The sequence below is a fragment of the Ochotona princeps genome, chromosome 5 (assembly GCF_030435755.1).
Source record: "Ochotona princeps isolate mOchPri1 chromosome 5, mOchPri1.hap1, whole genome shotgun sequence".
NCBI classification, from domain to species: domain Eukaryota; kingdom Metazoa; phylum Chordata; class Mammalia; order Lagomorpha; family Ochotonidae; genus Ochotona; species Ochotona princeps.
Window position 1 is genome coordinate 68,276,679 of NC_080836.1, and position 17,468 is coordinate 68,294,146.

General features: G+C 41.1%; 1 long non-coding RNA gene across 1 annotated transcript in view; it reads right to left on the reverse strand.

Moving 5' to 3' along the window:
* Positions 1 to 310: 310 nt before the first annotated feature.
* Positions 311 to 17,468, reverse strand: part of LOC131480384 (uncharacterized) — a 274,695-nt gene continuing 257,537 nt past the window's right edge. The window contains exon 4 of the long non-coding RNA XR_009245476.1: positions 311 to 393. This is a non-coding gene — a long non-coding RNA (uncharacterized LOC131480384). The remainder of the gene's footprint in view (positions 394 to 17,468) is intronic.

The following is a 17,468-nucleotide window of genomic DNA, read 5'->3' on the forward strand; positions in this document are numbered from 1 at the left end:
GAAATCTGCCTCTGAAATCACTAAACCAAATTGCCACCTGGCTGAGCTAAACAATACAGTTGGAAGTGAGAATGCTTAGCATTTTGGGGTGAGTAGAGTGATTTCCTTTTGATTTATGTAGAGTGTAAGGAAAATGACATTGCCAAGAGCAATTATATCCAGATATTCAACTTTGAGTATGAAGCCCTGGTCCTCATCTTGAGATTGGAGTTGATTGTACCTCGAGGAGCCTAAACTGTTGGAAGCCCTTTGCCTCCCCGATGGGGGCCCACAGTGCTAACTTACCATTGCAGAAGTGAGGAGAGAACCAGCCCCGTCTTGCTGACCATGAAGAGCAGCACTTCCCAAAATGTCACCCAAACCACAGGCTAGCACCAAAAGCACAAGGAAAGTCTATTAGAAAAAAAGAAAACATGAAATAAAACGTCAGATTCTTGGGTCATAACCCATGTTAACTGAAACAGGCATCTCTGGAATAAAGTTTCTAAAGAGGCATTTTTAAAGAAAATCTCCAGAGAATTCACAGACGTAAAAGGTTGAGAACTGCTAAGAAAAGCACCAGAGCATCTCCACAGCCAGGCACAGCTGTGCACCTTAACAAGTGCCCAGAGATGAGGATGAGAGACGGGAGCTTCTCTCTGCCCTTGGCAGTGCTGGCAGAACCAAACCCCTGGTCCTTTGCCTGAGAACTAGCTGTGCCCTGTCACCTGGAAGCACACCTTTATCGTTGAATTTCTGTACTGTCCTGCAACGGAAACAAAGTACTGGTGTCATTCCTAAATACCTGTGTACCCCTCCTGGCCACTCAGTCCAAACTTACCTAACTCCCAGAGCCTGGGAGTGATATGTATATATATTTTTTCAAGCACAGCATACGTCAGACCGTGGTTGTTGCCAAAGGTATTGTTTGATTAATGTAGTTGCTCTGGACTTTGAGTTCCATCTCCTGCAGGGTGAGCGAGAAACACAAGAATAGTTACACTCTACAAGGGTGGTTGTGGTACTGTTTCACGCTCTTGGGTAAGAACTTGGACGCAAGGCCTTCACGCTCTGGGAAGAATGGGATGTGTCTGTAAAGCAAACAACCAGGCCAGCAGGTGTTTCTTCCATATTTAGGATCTGGTTGAAATCTGTGAACAAGTTTGTATTATCACACTGCTCTTGTTAGATGCGGAGAATTCTCAGGTACATAATTATCAGAACATGGTTTAAAATTCATGTAGACCAAATATGAAAAAGCAGGATCTTAGGAATTTTTTCTTAGGCGTTATGTCACATAATAGTCTCCCTGGAATTTTCATATAGCAGGTATTTTCTTGAAATGCATATAGGTTCCTGGAGGATTTAGAAAAGAACAAGACTATTAAGGGATTCGCTAAGTCTGACTAGACTGAATCCTGTTGAGTCCCAATTTTTTAAGCTTGAACCTGGTGTTCATGGATCATGCCGTGCCCACATTCAGTAAACACAGAAGCAGGAAATGGAGCAGTGGGAGGACACGCAGCTCACTCCATTTTTCTTCTGGTGAGAAAAACAGCTGTAAGTTTTGATCATCCATTTGAAAGATTTTCCTTCTGTTGGTTTGTTGATCACCGCTGGAGGAGCTCGCCCTTGGAATCATCCTGTGCTGTGCTCTGTCCCCCTCAGCTTTTGGTGAACTAAGCCCTGGGAAGCTGTGATCTGATGAGCTGGCATTCCCTTTCTGCTGCTCCCCGCTTCTATTTTGATAGTCACACGAGAGAAAATTGCTTTGAGTTGGTTTCCTCCAAATGTTGGAATGTTTTGGCCTTGTTCTTTTTGGTTGAAAGATCATTTTCAAAATCTGGAGTTAATCACTATTCAGCAGAAACCACAATCTCCTCCTCATTAACTTCTTGCCTCCTCTCGGTTCTAGGAGATCCACCAAAAAATCTTTTAACTTCATAATCTGGGGAAGTAATCTCAACTCCTCATTGTTCTGTGGAGGGAACAGAGAACTGAATCACCCCAAAGGCCTGGCACTAAGGAGTGAAAGCAGTAACTAGCCAGCTTATTTCAAGATTTTAAAGGCTTGCCGATGGAAAGATCTGGTATATTCTCTCAAGATATTTTATTGACATCAGAAATGTACAGATGGAAATGAACACATCTATTTAACTTGCACCCTATATAATCTTCCAGCTGGCTGCTTTCATTCAACTTAATTGGTAGCTTCATTCATATTGCTGCTCATTGCTAAATGGGTTCATTGTGCTAGCTCTATTTCATTCATCATGTTTGTAGGCTATAAGCTTGAAATTCAGGTTACTGTTGATACCAATTTCACTAGCAGACATAGGGCTGCTGCAAACATTTTTTGTAAGTTTTTTGGTGAACAAGTACACATTTTGCTAAGTCCATACTAAGGAGTAGACCTACTGGTTCACAGAGTAAGCATGTGTTTGGTTTTGGGAGTCAAAGGGATGCCATCTGCTAAAGGAACTGAACCAGTTCATACTCCCACTGTAGTGTTTGAAGGTTGCAGTTAACCTACAGCCGCGCCCTTCCTGGTATTATCAATCTCTGTTTTGGGGCCTTCCAGCGAACCTTAGCTTTAGTTGGACTTTTCCTGATCACTAACAAGGTGATCACCAGCTCAGTATAGACCATTTATGTGTCATCTATTGTGAAGTGCTTGTTCAAGTGTTAAATTTTATTTGTAGTTCGGTTTTGCTCATGAGCGCTTACCAGTATCTTGATGGACAGGTTATTATTTTATGGTTAGTGCTTTTTGCTTGCTGCCTGAAGAATATTTGCTTGCACAGGTATATGAAGATACTAGTGTTTCCTTCAAGAAGGTATACTGTTTTGTCTTTTACATGTATGGCTTCCACATCCAGCTAGAAATGATTTTTTAATGGTGTAGGTAGTCCAGGTTCATTGTTTCTCCTGTATGGAGATCCAGAGGTCTTGGCACTTTTCATTGAAAAGCCCAGCTCTGCCTCATTGCAATATCTATAGATACGACTATATCTTCACAGTTTAGTGTTGACATAAGAATTTTTATAGCTTTGTAAAATGGTGGCCTGGTCCTTTAAAAGCAGGATCTATAACTCTTAGCAAGCCATCCTAAGCCCTTATGTAAGTACATGTAAGTATGCTTAGATGAGACCTCTGAGTTTTCCTCATTCTTCCAATATTACAAATGATTATTTCTGCAATGATAATGGTTTATAGATGAAGCCAGATGGTACCAGAAGGGGAATCCACATCCTTTTTTGGCTTCTCTAATACTCACACTTTTTAAAAATATATAAAAGGAGATTGGTGTTTCTAAATCGCTTCCCAGTCATCGCCAATGCATCCTCCTGTGTGTAGTTTAGAGACAGTTAAATCCAGAATTGCCTTTTTAGAAATCTCTGCAAACTCATCTTTCCTGAAGTAGAGACTGACAGAGGCACTGCATCAAAAAGACAGATGAACTGGTTTGTACATTAAAGGCATATTCTTCACTTTTCAAATGGCAAATTATAATCAAAGGAAAACATGCCTATCTCATTGGTTGTTTACATACCACTAACAATCAGGTGCCAGGAAGGATAAGGAATAAATCAAATCTGAAGTAAGTTTCTACCAGTCTAAACTCCTATACCGAAGGAAATGGTCATTGATTGAGACATTGCATAAGAGGATTTTTCTCCATTCTTCAGAAATCTGAGTATAGTCTTACAGCTGAAATATATGGCAAATTCATCATCTGTGATAGTATTTTTTAACTAGTGATGATGTCATATTTAAGAAGAGCAATTAGCAATACTTATTCTCTTTGACAAATTCCCTAAAATTACTGAAAATGGATTTTTTTTCCAGCATAGAAACAGTGGCCTTGAGAACAGAAGCTCTTAGAGAAAAGGTATCTACCAAATGAGGCTCAGCACTGTTTTTCAAATACAGCCACCTAGTACTTTCTGATGGGGAGGAACCCAGTTCCTATTCAATTTGACATCACTGAAAATCAAGTTCAAAGGTGTTTTATAAATGTAGTGCTGCCACACATGCCATGCAAAAAAAAACTTCTGCACACACAAGACAAGGAAATTTATTCTATCTTGAGCCTTTTGTATCTTTTGGAAGATTGCTCACAAAAATAAAAAGGAAGGGGTTCTCTGGGTATGTAGGTGTGTGTTTCTGTTGGAAAGGACCTTTAGTTGAGTGTAGCTCTGAGTATAAATGAGACAAAAACCCTTGTGTTTTAGGATCATTAGGGATATATAAAGGTAGAAATAGTGGAGATGCAAATAGTTGATCTCATTTTTCTGATCGTCTCTGTGCTTGGAACTAAACATAGCTATTACCAAACTGAAAAAAACACATTTCTGAAAAAGAAATGTGGTCTGATAGCATTAAAGGAAAAGCATTTGGGCACTGCTGCTGAAACTTTATTCAAAGGAAAGGAAATCCACCCACCAATTTGTTCTTCCACTAGAGAGAAGAAAAAGATGGAGATGCCATGTGTGGTGTCTTGAACTGTCCCCAAACCACAGGCAGGCAGAGAAGGCACGATTTCAGGAGTGTGCTTTGATTTGTACTGATGCAGACAGCATTTCTATCCCTGTCTGAAGGCCAGGCATGAGCATCCATGCCTCCTAAGGAAAATTGAGATAGGTCTGCTTTACTCTTCCTGGATTGCTTATTCAGTCATCAGGTAATATAATGTGATAACCAAATACTTGCTTACGATGTGGACTGATCAGCTCTGGGGAATGAATGTTTCCCCCTATTAAAATGACACAGTAGACTGGTGCAGGTCCTCTATGGACACCAATCATGGCCTCATCTTGGTTGTCTTCTGAAGTAGCTCTCAAGAAGCCTACATTCTTCAACATTACAAAAGCATCACATCCTTTGAGACGTGGGGATTTGGTGCCCTGTTGCTTCACTCATGAAAGGTATGGGTTCCTGCCAAGCCAGAATACACCTGATGTATTTGGCATTGACCCCCAAGGATGTACACTCCATAGCTGAACACACTGTCTTCAGTGGGATAGCCTCTGGTTCCTCTGACTTGTGGAAGAACTGACATGTCTAACGCTGCTTCCAATTGGGGAAAAAAATTAAAACCAAACAAGCCATCGGGAGAGGGGGTTACAAACACTACAGTATGAAAATAAGAAGCCTTCAAAAAGTTTGTAAAAGGTGAAATGAAAATACTTGCATGAATTTTTAAATGTTCTTTGTACCAATAATGAGCTTAATTGTTTTCCAGCTTTTTTTAAGTACCTCATGGATTCCACATATTGCTTTTTTTTAAGTTATCTTCTACCTTCCTCTTCTAGACTAATAAAGTAATTGCTGTAGGTGGAGAGTAATGATCAGATGTGTCCTCTCCAAACAATAGCTACAACTTTGAAAACATTCCCTCAATAAGGAATAAGAGGGTGGTGGCCTTAGCATCCTAGCTGTCATTCACACCAAGTGCCGAATGACATGCTCAACAGAGACCAGACAGACTGGCAAACAGAACCACGTGGCACTCTAATGCACACAGCTGGTGCTTTGGACTGTGAGAAATAATTGCATCTGCAGAGTTTCATTTATGCTTCATTGAAGATTTGAAAGAATAGCAGTGAGCTCTCCTTTTCCAAATCTCAGAGGCTCTGTTATTACAGAAGCTTGCTACATATGCTCTATTGTGGGCACTTATTTGACCAGGGAAACCTTATTTGCATTTAAAGATGAGATAAGGGGCCTCTCCTGGCTTAGCAGTGTTGTTCATAAGAGTTCCGGGTGCTTGTGACTGACAGAGGACTATTTTAAAACAATCCAATGTATTGTCTGAAAGCGTAGGATTCTCTATCTTTTGTGGCTGTTTTGCAAAGTAAAAGATACAGAATCCTTAGGTCTGAAGCTGGTGTATATACATGTCTGCACACATACATGTACAAATATGCATGGACATACATTTAAAAAGGGAAGATAACCTGCGTTCATTTCCTTGGACTTACGTCTTATCTTGCAAGCAGGCAGATGTCATCTGATAACAAAAATATCTCTAGAACTTTCTGATTGTGTTAAGTATTTTGCAATGTACTCCTGCCTTAAAAACAGGATTCTTATCCCTCAAATATCATCCCTCTTGGGCTACAGGTTTTAGGAAACAAGAGTTCCGTGAGGCCAGCTTGGATTTCTATTAACCCTCCTTCACCAAGCAAGATGCTGGGTGCCAGGGCTCTGCGAGTTGTCCTTCCTTCCTCACCAGAACTCCCTACCCTTCACGCATGTGGAAGATGTGCTCCAATGCTCTCCACAAAATGACCCAGGGTGAGCCTCTGGCTGTGAGCCATGCTAACAGGGCAAGACTGGGCTGAGAGAGAGATGGCAGACCTGCCGATGAGGTCACGGGTGCAGGGATGCAGCCAAGCTAGGTAAACATGCAACAGGCCAGGCAGAGCTAAAGCCGTGGGTTAAGGCTGATGACTACATGTGGGAGGGAGAATTCTGCAAAGGCAAGAGGCCCTCGAGCTGGTTGCCTTACCCTACTCCAGAAGTGTAAACTACCTCCCCAAGTTCCAGTTAGTCTTCCAGAACTGTAAAAGTATTAAAAGTTGCTTTGGTCTGAACTAGGGAGTGAATGCTTCCTGCTCTGTGGGAATCATCAAAGCCCCGAAGCATCCTAAACATTTGAATGAAGTTCCATTCTCCCCATACTAGTTAACCATTCCTGCAAACCACCGCGCCATCAGACTAGGGCCCTGCTCCCCACACCTTCCAGACCCTTGTGCCACTGGACTTGATGCATTAGCTCTGTTCTCTCAGGTTAACTCACTGCTATTCTAAGAAGTTCATTCTTTAGACACTCCTAACCTTTCCTCTTTGTCTCAATTCTTTCAGAATTGTATTTCTCCTCCAACTCCATGGCGGTTTTGAACTATGTGTGCTAATCATGGCAATTAACTTTTTCAGCATTCGGAGAACTGCAAATGTGTCCACTCATTCACGAGACTCTGCATTAATTTCTACCATGTAAGAGAACGGATGCTCTAGTGTTTCCAAGTTTTTTTCCTTTTCCCAGCTTTCCATACAGTGTCATGCACATGGCATGAACTAAATCAATATTGTCTGAATTACTGAGTGAATAATCCATACTTATTTAGCTACTACTATGTGCCATGTGGACACAATGAAAACTGAGATTGACAAGTCCCTGGGCCTCCTGTAGTTCCAGTGAATGAGCAGATCCAGTTACTCGTTGAAGTTAACATTTTACCTGAGAAAACATAAAAGCTAATGTATCTAACATCCCAAATCCTTGGAAGTACACAGAAGAATTGATTTCCTGATCTTTTCCCAGTCAAGACTTGTCATTTTCAAGGGAAGCTATGCATTTTTCAATATTTCCCTCTGTGACTAATCATAATGGTACTATTTGTCAAGTATGTGACATTGCAAATGAGATGTTGTGGCATCGGATGCTATGAATAGACTATGGATGAGCATAGGAATATAAGCACCTTTCAGAACAGTTTCTATGGAGAAAGAAAAATTCCTAGTCTCTAAACATGAGCTAGCAACTTCTCGAAAAATTTTGTTGACATAAAAAGGATTTCAATAAGGCAAACCCCAAAGGGAATGCTGAAAGACGCATTGCACAGGGTTAGGAACCTGTGAGTACGTCATCTACTCATTTGCCTACCATCAAATGATCAAGAGGAAGAACTTGACAGTGACCTTCCAGATGTCTCCTTCCAAAGGCTGCCTCTCATTTCTCACAAAGGGAAAACCAACCAACCAACCAAATGAGCTGTCATCTGTTGCTTGGAAAACAATTGAAAGAGTGGACAATGTTTTGGAAGCCACATGGATTTGCATTAAGTATCAAAATTAAGATGTGTACCTTCATTTTATCTTGTCAATGGCAACACTGTATTTTAAAATTTTTCTGATAGGTTCCTGTTCATTCATTCACTTATTCACTCATCCATCAACTACTCATAGAGAAGTATTAAAAAAATGTATATAAAACTCCACCTAAAAGTCTGGAAGTCAGAATTGTGGCTTATGTATACACTATGTGCATGTGCCACATGTTACATTGTCACATGACTAAAAGATTAAAATTAGCACAACTATAACGATTCTGTCTTCAGTTGAAACTCTCACCATTTTCTCTTATTTATTGAACAGGATAGTGTGGCAAAAAGCAATAAATGCATTAACATTTATGGTGATGGGATAGTAGATATCCACTCTAATGCAAGTAATCTGAGCCAATTTTTTCAGCCACATCAGTTCTGCTTAAAGATGTTAAAATACTGTGGAAATGATACTTTTAAAAAGGAAATCTTTCCTGCTGAGACAGATTCCTGAGTCCTGCCCCCATTGCTCAGGACCCCCAGTGGACACATGCCCACATGATTCACAGGGCGGTGGCAGATGCCATGAGTCCGCCTACCAAACACGACTGTCCCAAAGTGTCACCGAGGCATTACAACTGTGCAGACAGATGAGCCACACTCCTCTACAGGTTCCCTTAAAGGAAAACTGATACTGAGGCTTGAGAATCGACCACACAGTGATAACTGGCACCTCGCTGAAGATGTCTCCTCTTGAGGAATTTACCCTGGGGCATTTCAGGGCAGACAGCAATATCAGTGAATTTTCCTACACGCAGTTCTCACTTTCCAGAAAAACTGGTATTGCTGAGTTAGGAGGCAAACTTTCTGGATCCCTCCAGAATCTTCACCACCTGCCAGGTCACCCTGTTCTGGTGCCTCTCATTTGGGTGCCTACAAGCAGGAGTTGGTTCTTCACTGGGAGATAATGTTAGCAACACTGCAGCCCAATTTCAATTCGTCTTTTAAGAATTTGGGCCTCCGGGGGCAGCACATTGAGCTGCTGATTGCAACGCCAGCAGCCCACATGGAGTGCTGGTTGGAACCCCAGCTACACAGCTTCTGCTCCAACTTCCTGCTAATGGGGCTGGCAGGCAGATCATGGCTCAGGCACTTGGGTCTCTGCCGTTCACCTGGAGGACCAGAATGGCACGCCTGGCATTGTCCTGGCCTCATTCTGTTTGTTGCAGACATTTGAGGTATCAGCGGATAGAAGAATCATTCTCTCCTTTCCCTTCTTCCTGTCCCTTTATTTTTCCTCTTCTTTTGTTACTCTTTCAAGTAAATAGGTCTTTAAATATACAAAAAAAAATTAAAGCAGCATTTGAGCTTCCTATCTGAAGCATTCTGCTAAGAGCAGGCATTGTGATCTCTTTAACTTGGAAGTGATTATTTTCTTCAAGAGTTATTTATTTGAAAGAGTCATAGAGAGGTAGAGACAGAAAATGAATCTTCTATCATGGATTCACTCCACAGATGGCCACGATGGCCAGGGCTAGGTAAGGCCAAGACCACGAGTCAGAAGCCAAAGACTTCTTCAGTCCCAACATGGTTAGCAGGGGCTCAAGCACTTGAACCATAATCTGTTTTTCCAGGCCATTAGCAGTGAGCTGGAGTAAAAGTGGAGCAGCTGGGACATGGACCAGGCCCATATAGGATGCTGGTGTTGCAGGTGGCAGCTTTATCCACTATGAACCATGCCAGCCCCAAAGCTTTCATCTCAACCCATTAGGGAACATGCCATATAAATTCTTGAGTCAGTGGCGTCCATGGAATGTAGCACACATGTCCCTTGGCCCTAAGGGAGGGGGAAGGAAGCCTGGGACCCAAGCTCACCAGGCTGGCCTCCCACAATGCTCTTGCTTTGCCTCCTGCTGGCTGTGGGCAGCCTGACAGGATTCTAGGGGAGCAAGACCCTAAATCAGGCAGCCTGCCACTCAGGGAGGAGGACTGGGCAGGCCAGATGTGCTGAGCCACATGCGGAGAACTTTCTGGTTGGATTTTGTTTGCAAGTGATTGTTGATACTCCCATGAGACAGCCTATGAAACTGTATAATAAAAAAAAGGTTAAAAATAGCATATTTACTCCCTGGAAAAGCTGAGTTCCCACAATTCAGTAAGCTGGGAAAATTGTTAAGCTTTTTGGACACAAAGTACTGATTCTCTGTTCTTCTAGTGCTTTAATTACACATTTTTTTTTCATTTTAATTTTGGTTTTCTTGAATTGCCAACAATGCTGCCATTAGCCTACTTTATTTTTAAAATAAAAGTTTTAATGTATATTAATATTGAAAAATTATAAAAATCACATTGAATTTCAGAAAATTATGTATATACCAGCTCAGTCCAATAGGAATACTGTGAGCCACAAATATAATTCATAAATGCACTGTTACATTTTCTAGTGGCTATAATATGAAAAAAAAATTCAATGAGATTTAACTTTAATAGTTAATATCCAATATATCTAAAATCCTATTTTTCACCAAATCAGTGCAAACATATTAGGACAGTTCATCTTCCTTTTTCTTGTGTAAAGAAACAAGTCATTGCTTTATATTTAATAGCACATCTCAACTTACATTAGCCATATTTCAAATGTTTAACAGATGTGGCTAATTGTTATATTAGACATCACAGGCCTATACCATAGCAAAATCTGGAATAAAATGAGAGGAAAAAAAAAATCTTACTTAGAAGCAGGTAGATGGCAGTGTTATCAGTGCTTCTTAGGACCTTTGACATACAAGGGAGTGGCTTGATTTTTAGAGGCTTAGATTTCAGTGGAGAGTGTAGGGATGAGAAGTAAAAACAAAGCATGCAGATACCTTGTGTGGTCATAGCAAATGTGAGCTAGGATAAGGAATGTCTGGAATATCTAAGCTGTCTTACAGAATTCTGATAACATTATTTGCCGGAATGTTTTGGGCTGCAAGTGAAGCAGAACTGAATTTAATGTGTCTCCTGGGCTGGACGTGGGCGCTCAGATATTTAGTTAAATACTACTCTGGATGTTTCTGTGGGAACATTCTTGTGTAAGGTTTCAACCCATGCACTTGAATACACATTGCCCTTCATTATGTGACTAGGCTTCATCCAATTACTTCAATTCCTTAATGGAAAAAAAGATTGGCCTGGGCAAGTGTTAAGCCAGCAGTTGGGAGACCTTTGTTCAAAACAGAGAGCTTGGGTTTGATTCCAGGCTCTGGCTCAGGCCTCCAGCTCGCTGCTAATGTTCACCACGGGAGCCTGTGGCAATGACTCCAGCCACAGGATTCCTGCCATGCCCATGGGAGCCCTGGCTGGTGTTCCCTGTCTCTGGCTCCAGCACAGCCCTAGCCACTGCAGTCATTCGGAAAGTGAACCAGCAGATGGAAACAGTTGCTGCTTCTCAAATGAGAGGGGATTCTGTCTGTAGGTGGTGTTCAGCCTGGAGTTTCAGATTTTTGATTTTCAACCCGCATAGTCAAGATTCCATAAGTTTTTCTATACACACACAAACCATTAACCCTAGATTAATCTAACTAACTAGACAATTTAAATAAAGAGAAATTTCTTGGTTCACAGAAGAAGGTATCTGCTGATAGGGAGGCACTGATCGGGCTCCTCTGTGCACATCACAGCAGTGCGCCTGTGATGTTCTCAGCCTTGCCCTTAAGCTTGCTGCCACATGTCTGCAAGGTGAATGCGCTACCTCTGGATATCACAGCTGCCCTCCAGACAGAAAAAAAGAAAAACCACAAAAGTGTCTGGGATGATGCTACAAATGCAAAGACGTTCGAAGCCCTCTCCCTACAACCTGTTACTGATGCCATATGATATCACAAGGTCACTAAATAATTACAAAGGTGGTAGGAAAACAAAGTGTTTTCTGAATTTTTTTAGGGGGGGAAGGGATAAGTGCAGGTGTCTGTGGTAGAAAGTGAACCGCAAGGAAGAAACCCAAAACAATGGGGCCCAGTGCGATAGCCTAGCAGCTAAGGTCCTCACCTTGCATGCACCAGGATCCCATATGGGCACCAGTTCTAATACCGGTTGTCCTGCTTCCCGACATTCAGCTCCCTGTTTGTGGCCTGGGAAAGCAGTCGAGGACAGCCCAAAAGCCTTGGGACCCTGCACCCACGTGGGAGACCCGGAAGAGGCTCCTGGCTCCTGGCTTTGGATCAGCACAGCTCCCGCCGTTGCAGTCACTTAGGGAGTGAATCAACGGACGGAAGATCTTCCTCTCTGTCTCTCCTCCTATCTGTGTATGTGATTCTCCAGTGAAAATAAAACAGATCTTAAAACAGACAAAAAAACTACAATGAGGTTAACTAGTCCACAGTGTGAAACACTGATTGTTAAGTTGGTATAATCTGTTTGGAAAGCAACGTATGAATATAGAATGAGTGCTAACAATTCCAAAATTTCTAAAAGCATTAAGCATTGTAATCAATATTCCTTTCTCCGTTGTCTTTAATTTTAGATTGGACACTTGCTATTGTGGCTGCCCTGCCTCTAAATCTATCTCCTATTTACTGAGGAAATTTAAGAAAGTAGTAAGGCAGAACACAGCACAGAAGGTCAAAGGGACAGATCTCTCCTCCTCAAAGTCATGAGATGTTGGCAGTAGCTCAGATGCTCCTGGAGTGTGGGGCCTCTGGAGCACGAGTCAAGGCTGAAAGGCTGTGAGAGACTCCTGAGGGCACAGCAGCTCCCCAGAGGGCAATGCTTGGTGAAGCTGCTGGTGTACCCATCACACAGTTCTCTTAGGAGGAGGTGGGGGGTGATGGTTGACACCACTTGAACCATCCAGGCCCTGCCCATCAGAGGTTTGCATCCAAACTGTCACGCCTCCCTCTTTCCTGCACTCACTGTCCTATGAGGGCGCTAGTGTCCATCCGCCAACTCCAGGCTGCCTCAGGGTCACATTTTCTTTTCTTTCTGAAGATTTATTTTCTTTCTTTTTTTATTAGAAAGTCAAATAGCAAAGAGGAGAAGACAGAGAGGAAGATCTTCTGTCCAATGATTCAATCCCCAAGTGACTGCAATGGCCAGAGCTAAGCCAATCTGAAGCCAGGGCCCAGGAGCCTCTTCCAGATCTCCCACGTGGGTGAAGGGTCCCAAGGCTTTGGGCCATTCTCCACTGCTTTCCCAGGCCACAAGCAGGGAGCTGGATGGGAAGCAGGACAACTGGTATTAGAACCGGCACCCATATGGGATCCCAGCGAATTCAGGACGAGGACTTTAGCTGCTAGGCTATCAATATCGGTCCAGGGTCATGTTTTCTTGCTTGCAGACCTCATCAACTGATTCCTGGGTATTGTTTTTTGTTGCCTTTTAATGGAAAAAAATATCATCACTATTGTCTGTTGATTAAAGTCCAACCACATAGCCTGGCAATAGGAGAGCTTCAGAATGCCCATGTGGGAGAGCTGGAGGTGATTTGATGGTGAGATCGAGAATCTTATCATTTCTCACTTTCAATAAATTCTCAAAGTGTTTATGAACAATCTGACTTCAAGGGTTTTCCAATGGACATAGTTCTGGGATGATTTAGAACATCAGTAATGATAGTAACGGATGGTAACCCAGCAAATAAAAAGAGAAAGTGTGAGTTCAGACTCACAGAAACAAAAAAAAGAGAAAATGTTCTCAGTAGAAATAAACAACTGTAAAAGGAAATGTTGCCAAAACTACAATAATTACTTTATACCAAAAAAATTACTCTTGATTGTCAAATTAGTAGGTAAATGCATGAAGAGAAGCAGAACGTTTCCATAGTCTAATGTGACACCTGTTATCTCTAAGGGGAAAACATTACATTCACAGTGGAGAAATGTGGCCGAACCCCCCAAACTATGAGGCCAGAAGGTAACATTACCAACAATGGAACAGTCTGCCTGATATGATGCTGTCAGAAGGACATGTGCTACTTTTGCAATATCCTTGATAAAAGACATAACCTAACATAGTGGCTACTGGATGGAGCTCATTTCTCCTTTCCCGAGGAGACACTTGTGGTTCTCAGAAGTGAAAGTGTGCTACTGACTGTGCAAAGGCCAAGGACCTCTGCATGTGAAACATGCAAATGACTTCGTCATAGATAGCCTCTGGCAAGCACGAATTATCCTGCCCTAAATGTCAATGGCATCCAAGCTGAGAAAGCAGACACAAACTTAGGACAAATCATCACAGAAGCTCACATTGCTGGCAGTCTACAAACTATCCAATAGTTTTCAAAAATATGAATAAGGAAAGATGAGCACTGTTCAACATTAGCGGAGGTCAAAGAGTCCAACAAGTAAATGCAGTGTGTGATTTAGGACGGACTTCTGGGTGAGCGAGGAAAAGAACCTTAATAGAACTATCAAAATTTCAGTAAGATCTGTGTATTACGTGACAGAGTCATATCAGCACTAACAGCCTAGGTTTGACAACTGTGAGATGAATATGTACTTTAACATTTGGAGGCACTGAATGAACAATTGACATGACTTCTATTTTTTTATGGATTATTTTTGCCAATCTGAATTTATTTCAAAATGAAAAAAAGTAAACATATTCCTAAAATAAGGCAAAAACAAGAAGTAATCTGAAAGAACACGATAAATATCAAAGATGGGCAAAGAATATTGAATATACAGACAACATGAAACCTTTCCTGAAATTTAAAGAAAAAAAAGCTTGAAGATAAACATTTGAAGAACACATAATCTATTCAGAGAATGTTGACCCAGAAAGACCAATACCAAGCTATATTCTAGTAAACTCGTAGAACTTTTAAATATTAAAAAAATGAATTTAGTTTATTTATTTGAAATGGCAGACAGACAAGAGAAAAGAAAGAGACAGATAGCTCACAATTGCCAGGTCTGGGTCAGGTCAAAGCCAGCAGCCAGAAACCCAATCTGGATCTCCTCCATGAGTGTTATCACTTGAGCCAACACTTGCTGCCTGCCAGGGTGCACAGTAGCAGGAAGCTGAAATCAAGAGTCAAGCCAGGACTAAGATCCAGAGACTGCAATGCCGGATGTGGTTGTCCCCAGCAGTACCTTCATCACTGCACCAAGCCCATCCTTCCTCAGCTGTAAATAAAAACAGACTCTCCTGTAAGTGTCCAGAAAAATAGAACATGTAGTTCATAAAGAAAAGTGAATTATCTTGTTTGCCACTAATGCTCTATGTGAGAGAAACAGGTTTTATATTCTCAAATAAGTGTGAGCCAAAGAGTTTATATCCAGAATACCTTTCGAGTATAATAGGCACAGCTTGAGTTCAAGGAATATTGCTCCCATGAATCATTCCTGAGAAATCTAGTAACTGAGCGTCACATAACGAAGTAACTAGACAGATACTGACTGACTGAAAGACTGTAGCTATCATGTATATAGGTCCCCCAGAGCTAAGAATGGAGGATAAAGAATGCTTAAGGCTATATCAACCGGCAATGTAGATTTTAAATGATCATATTGCCATGAATCTGAAAATTGATATGAGACTATCATGTGTATAATGTTGGAGAAAACTAATGCATACTCATGTGGTAGTCAATTATGTCATTTCCTTTGTCCTTAGGAACCAGGATTCCTGTGTGCAAGAAAGGTTAACACTAAAGTAGGAGAGAAGATACTGAATGAAAACTCCAGCTTCAAAACTAAATTGGTAGTATCAGTACAAACCTATGAGTTCCCAGGTTGTGACCTTTATGATACAATTCATGAATACAAGGGACCATGTCTCTTTGTAGAAAGGACTGACTCAGAGTACAAGGTAGGAAATTAACAAAAAGGCCCTTGGATCTTGTTATACAAGGTGCCAAGGAAGCCATCAATGATTAGGATGGTGCTTTAAAGGTCTTAGGCATCACCTTGAGAGACTCATAGTGGCTAAAGATGGAACATTTTTAGTTAGTGAAGAATTGCATTGGGTTGGAATTCGTCAAATCTGTTTAAGCTCATGATTTCATAATAATATGAAGAGCCATTATTAATTTTAGAGGATGAGAGGAGCCTAAATCATTATCTTGAAAATTGGTAAACAGAACTGAAGAACCAAGCACCAATCCTCCATTCCTCCTGAGAAACATCACTGCACAACTAAATAATGGGCAAGGATATATGTCTTTACAAAAGTTATCTCAACCAATAAATAATAGAATGACACCACTTTAGAACATCTAATAAGTGCTGACAAGCATTTACTGTTAAAAATTTCTCAAACTTCAGAGACACAACTGAATATGATATGCTTCTCTCATCTTCAAAAACTCTATCGATAGATTTGTACAGGGGATGAAACCTGGGTCTAACTATCACTGGGTTCAGTTTCCAATCTTCAGGAAAGAGATGGGAAGAACAAGCTAAGAGATGGGCTTACTGCTGGCGAAGTGTTGAAGGGAGGGGTGTGATTCATTTGGGATAAACTGAGGGGGCTTCAGGGTGGCTTGTGAAGTTTTGTTTCATGACCTTGGAGGTGTTTGCTGTGTGGTAACTGAATAAGCCATACGCTTGATTTATGTAGTTTTCTGCAGTAGTGTTTCATTTTACAATACAACTGCAAAGATGAAGGAAAAAAAGGACAAAACAACCAAACGATTGAGTAAAATTTTCCATAACTGTTTAATTTAGAAAGGCAACACTCAGAGGTCATGAGTTGATGTGACATAGAAAACTCACTTCTAGGGGACTTTGGGTTAAGTTTACTCCAATTCGTTGTAACCTCTTAGAAACATTAGGTTTATTTTTAAAAAACAAGTAAATAAAACAGTGATAAGCTTTGTCCCTTGGCCTCCCAGAAGTGGTGAGAAAACAGAGTTATGTGTTTTCTCTTGCAAAGGCATTGCTTAATATTATCTAAAACATCTTTGTAATCAGGGCAATAAATTTATATGAACCATGCAGTGTGATAAGACACATGACTTTACATTGTCTACTTGCATTGCCTATTAATTCATATCACCTAGGTGAAATCTTTTGAGACATGTTGCTACTTGCATGCGAGCCATGTTGAGATGGTGCCCTGCATATGGAAGATACTCAATAAATGCTTGTTTTCTAAAGCTTGAGTGAATAAATCAGAGAGGGGAACCTAAGGAACTGATCTGTGCGTGTATGTAAATAGGGAACTCCAGACTGGATTTACACACTGTTTATAGATGTAGAGCAGGATGGTTTCCATCAGGAACGTCCCAGACTCTTTAATTCCCTGCATCATCCAAAGGCTTTAAATAAACTGATGACTGAAATTTATATCTGCCACATAACCTTCTTCCCTGGGAAAAAATGACCTATTGCAATTCCTACACAGATGGCTAGTAGCCATTTCAAACTTCCTATGTCTCTGACCAAATTCCTGACTTCTACCTGCATAAGTTGTCATCTCAATAAATGGTTACTTCTCCCTTCTTACTGATGTGGTCCCAAAGTTTGTAGTCATTCATGTTGTTCTCTGTCTTTAAAAACACAAATTCATCCTGTTATTCCCAATTTTAATCTAGGACCATTCTAGTCTTCTCCATATTCAGATTTCAAACCCCAAACATTCAAAACTGACTCTCATCATCTTATACATACATATGTGATTACATACACATAATCATTCACACAATTTAATCACTGCTAACTCACATTGCTATGA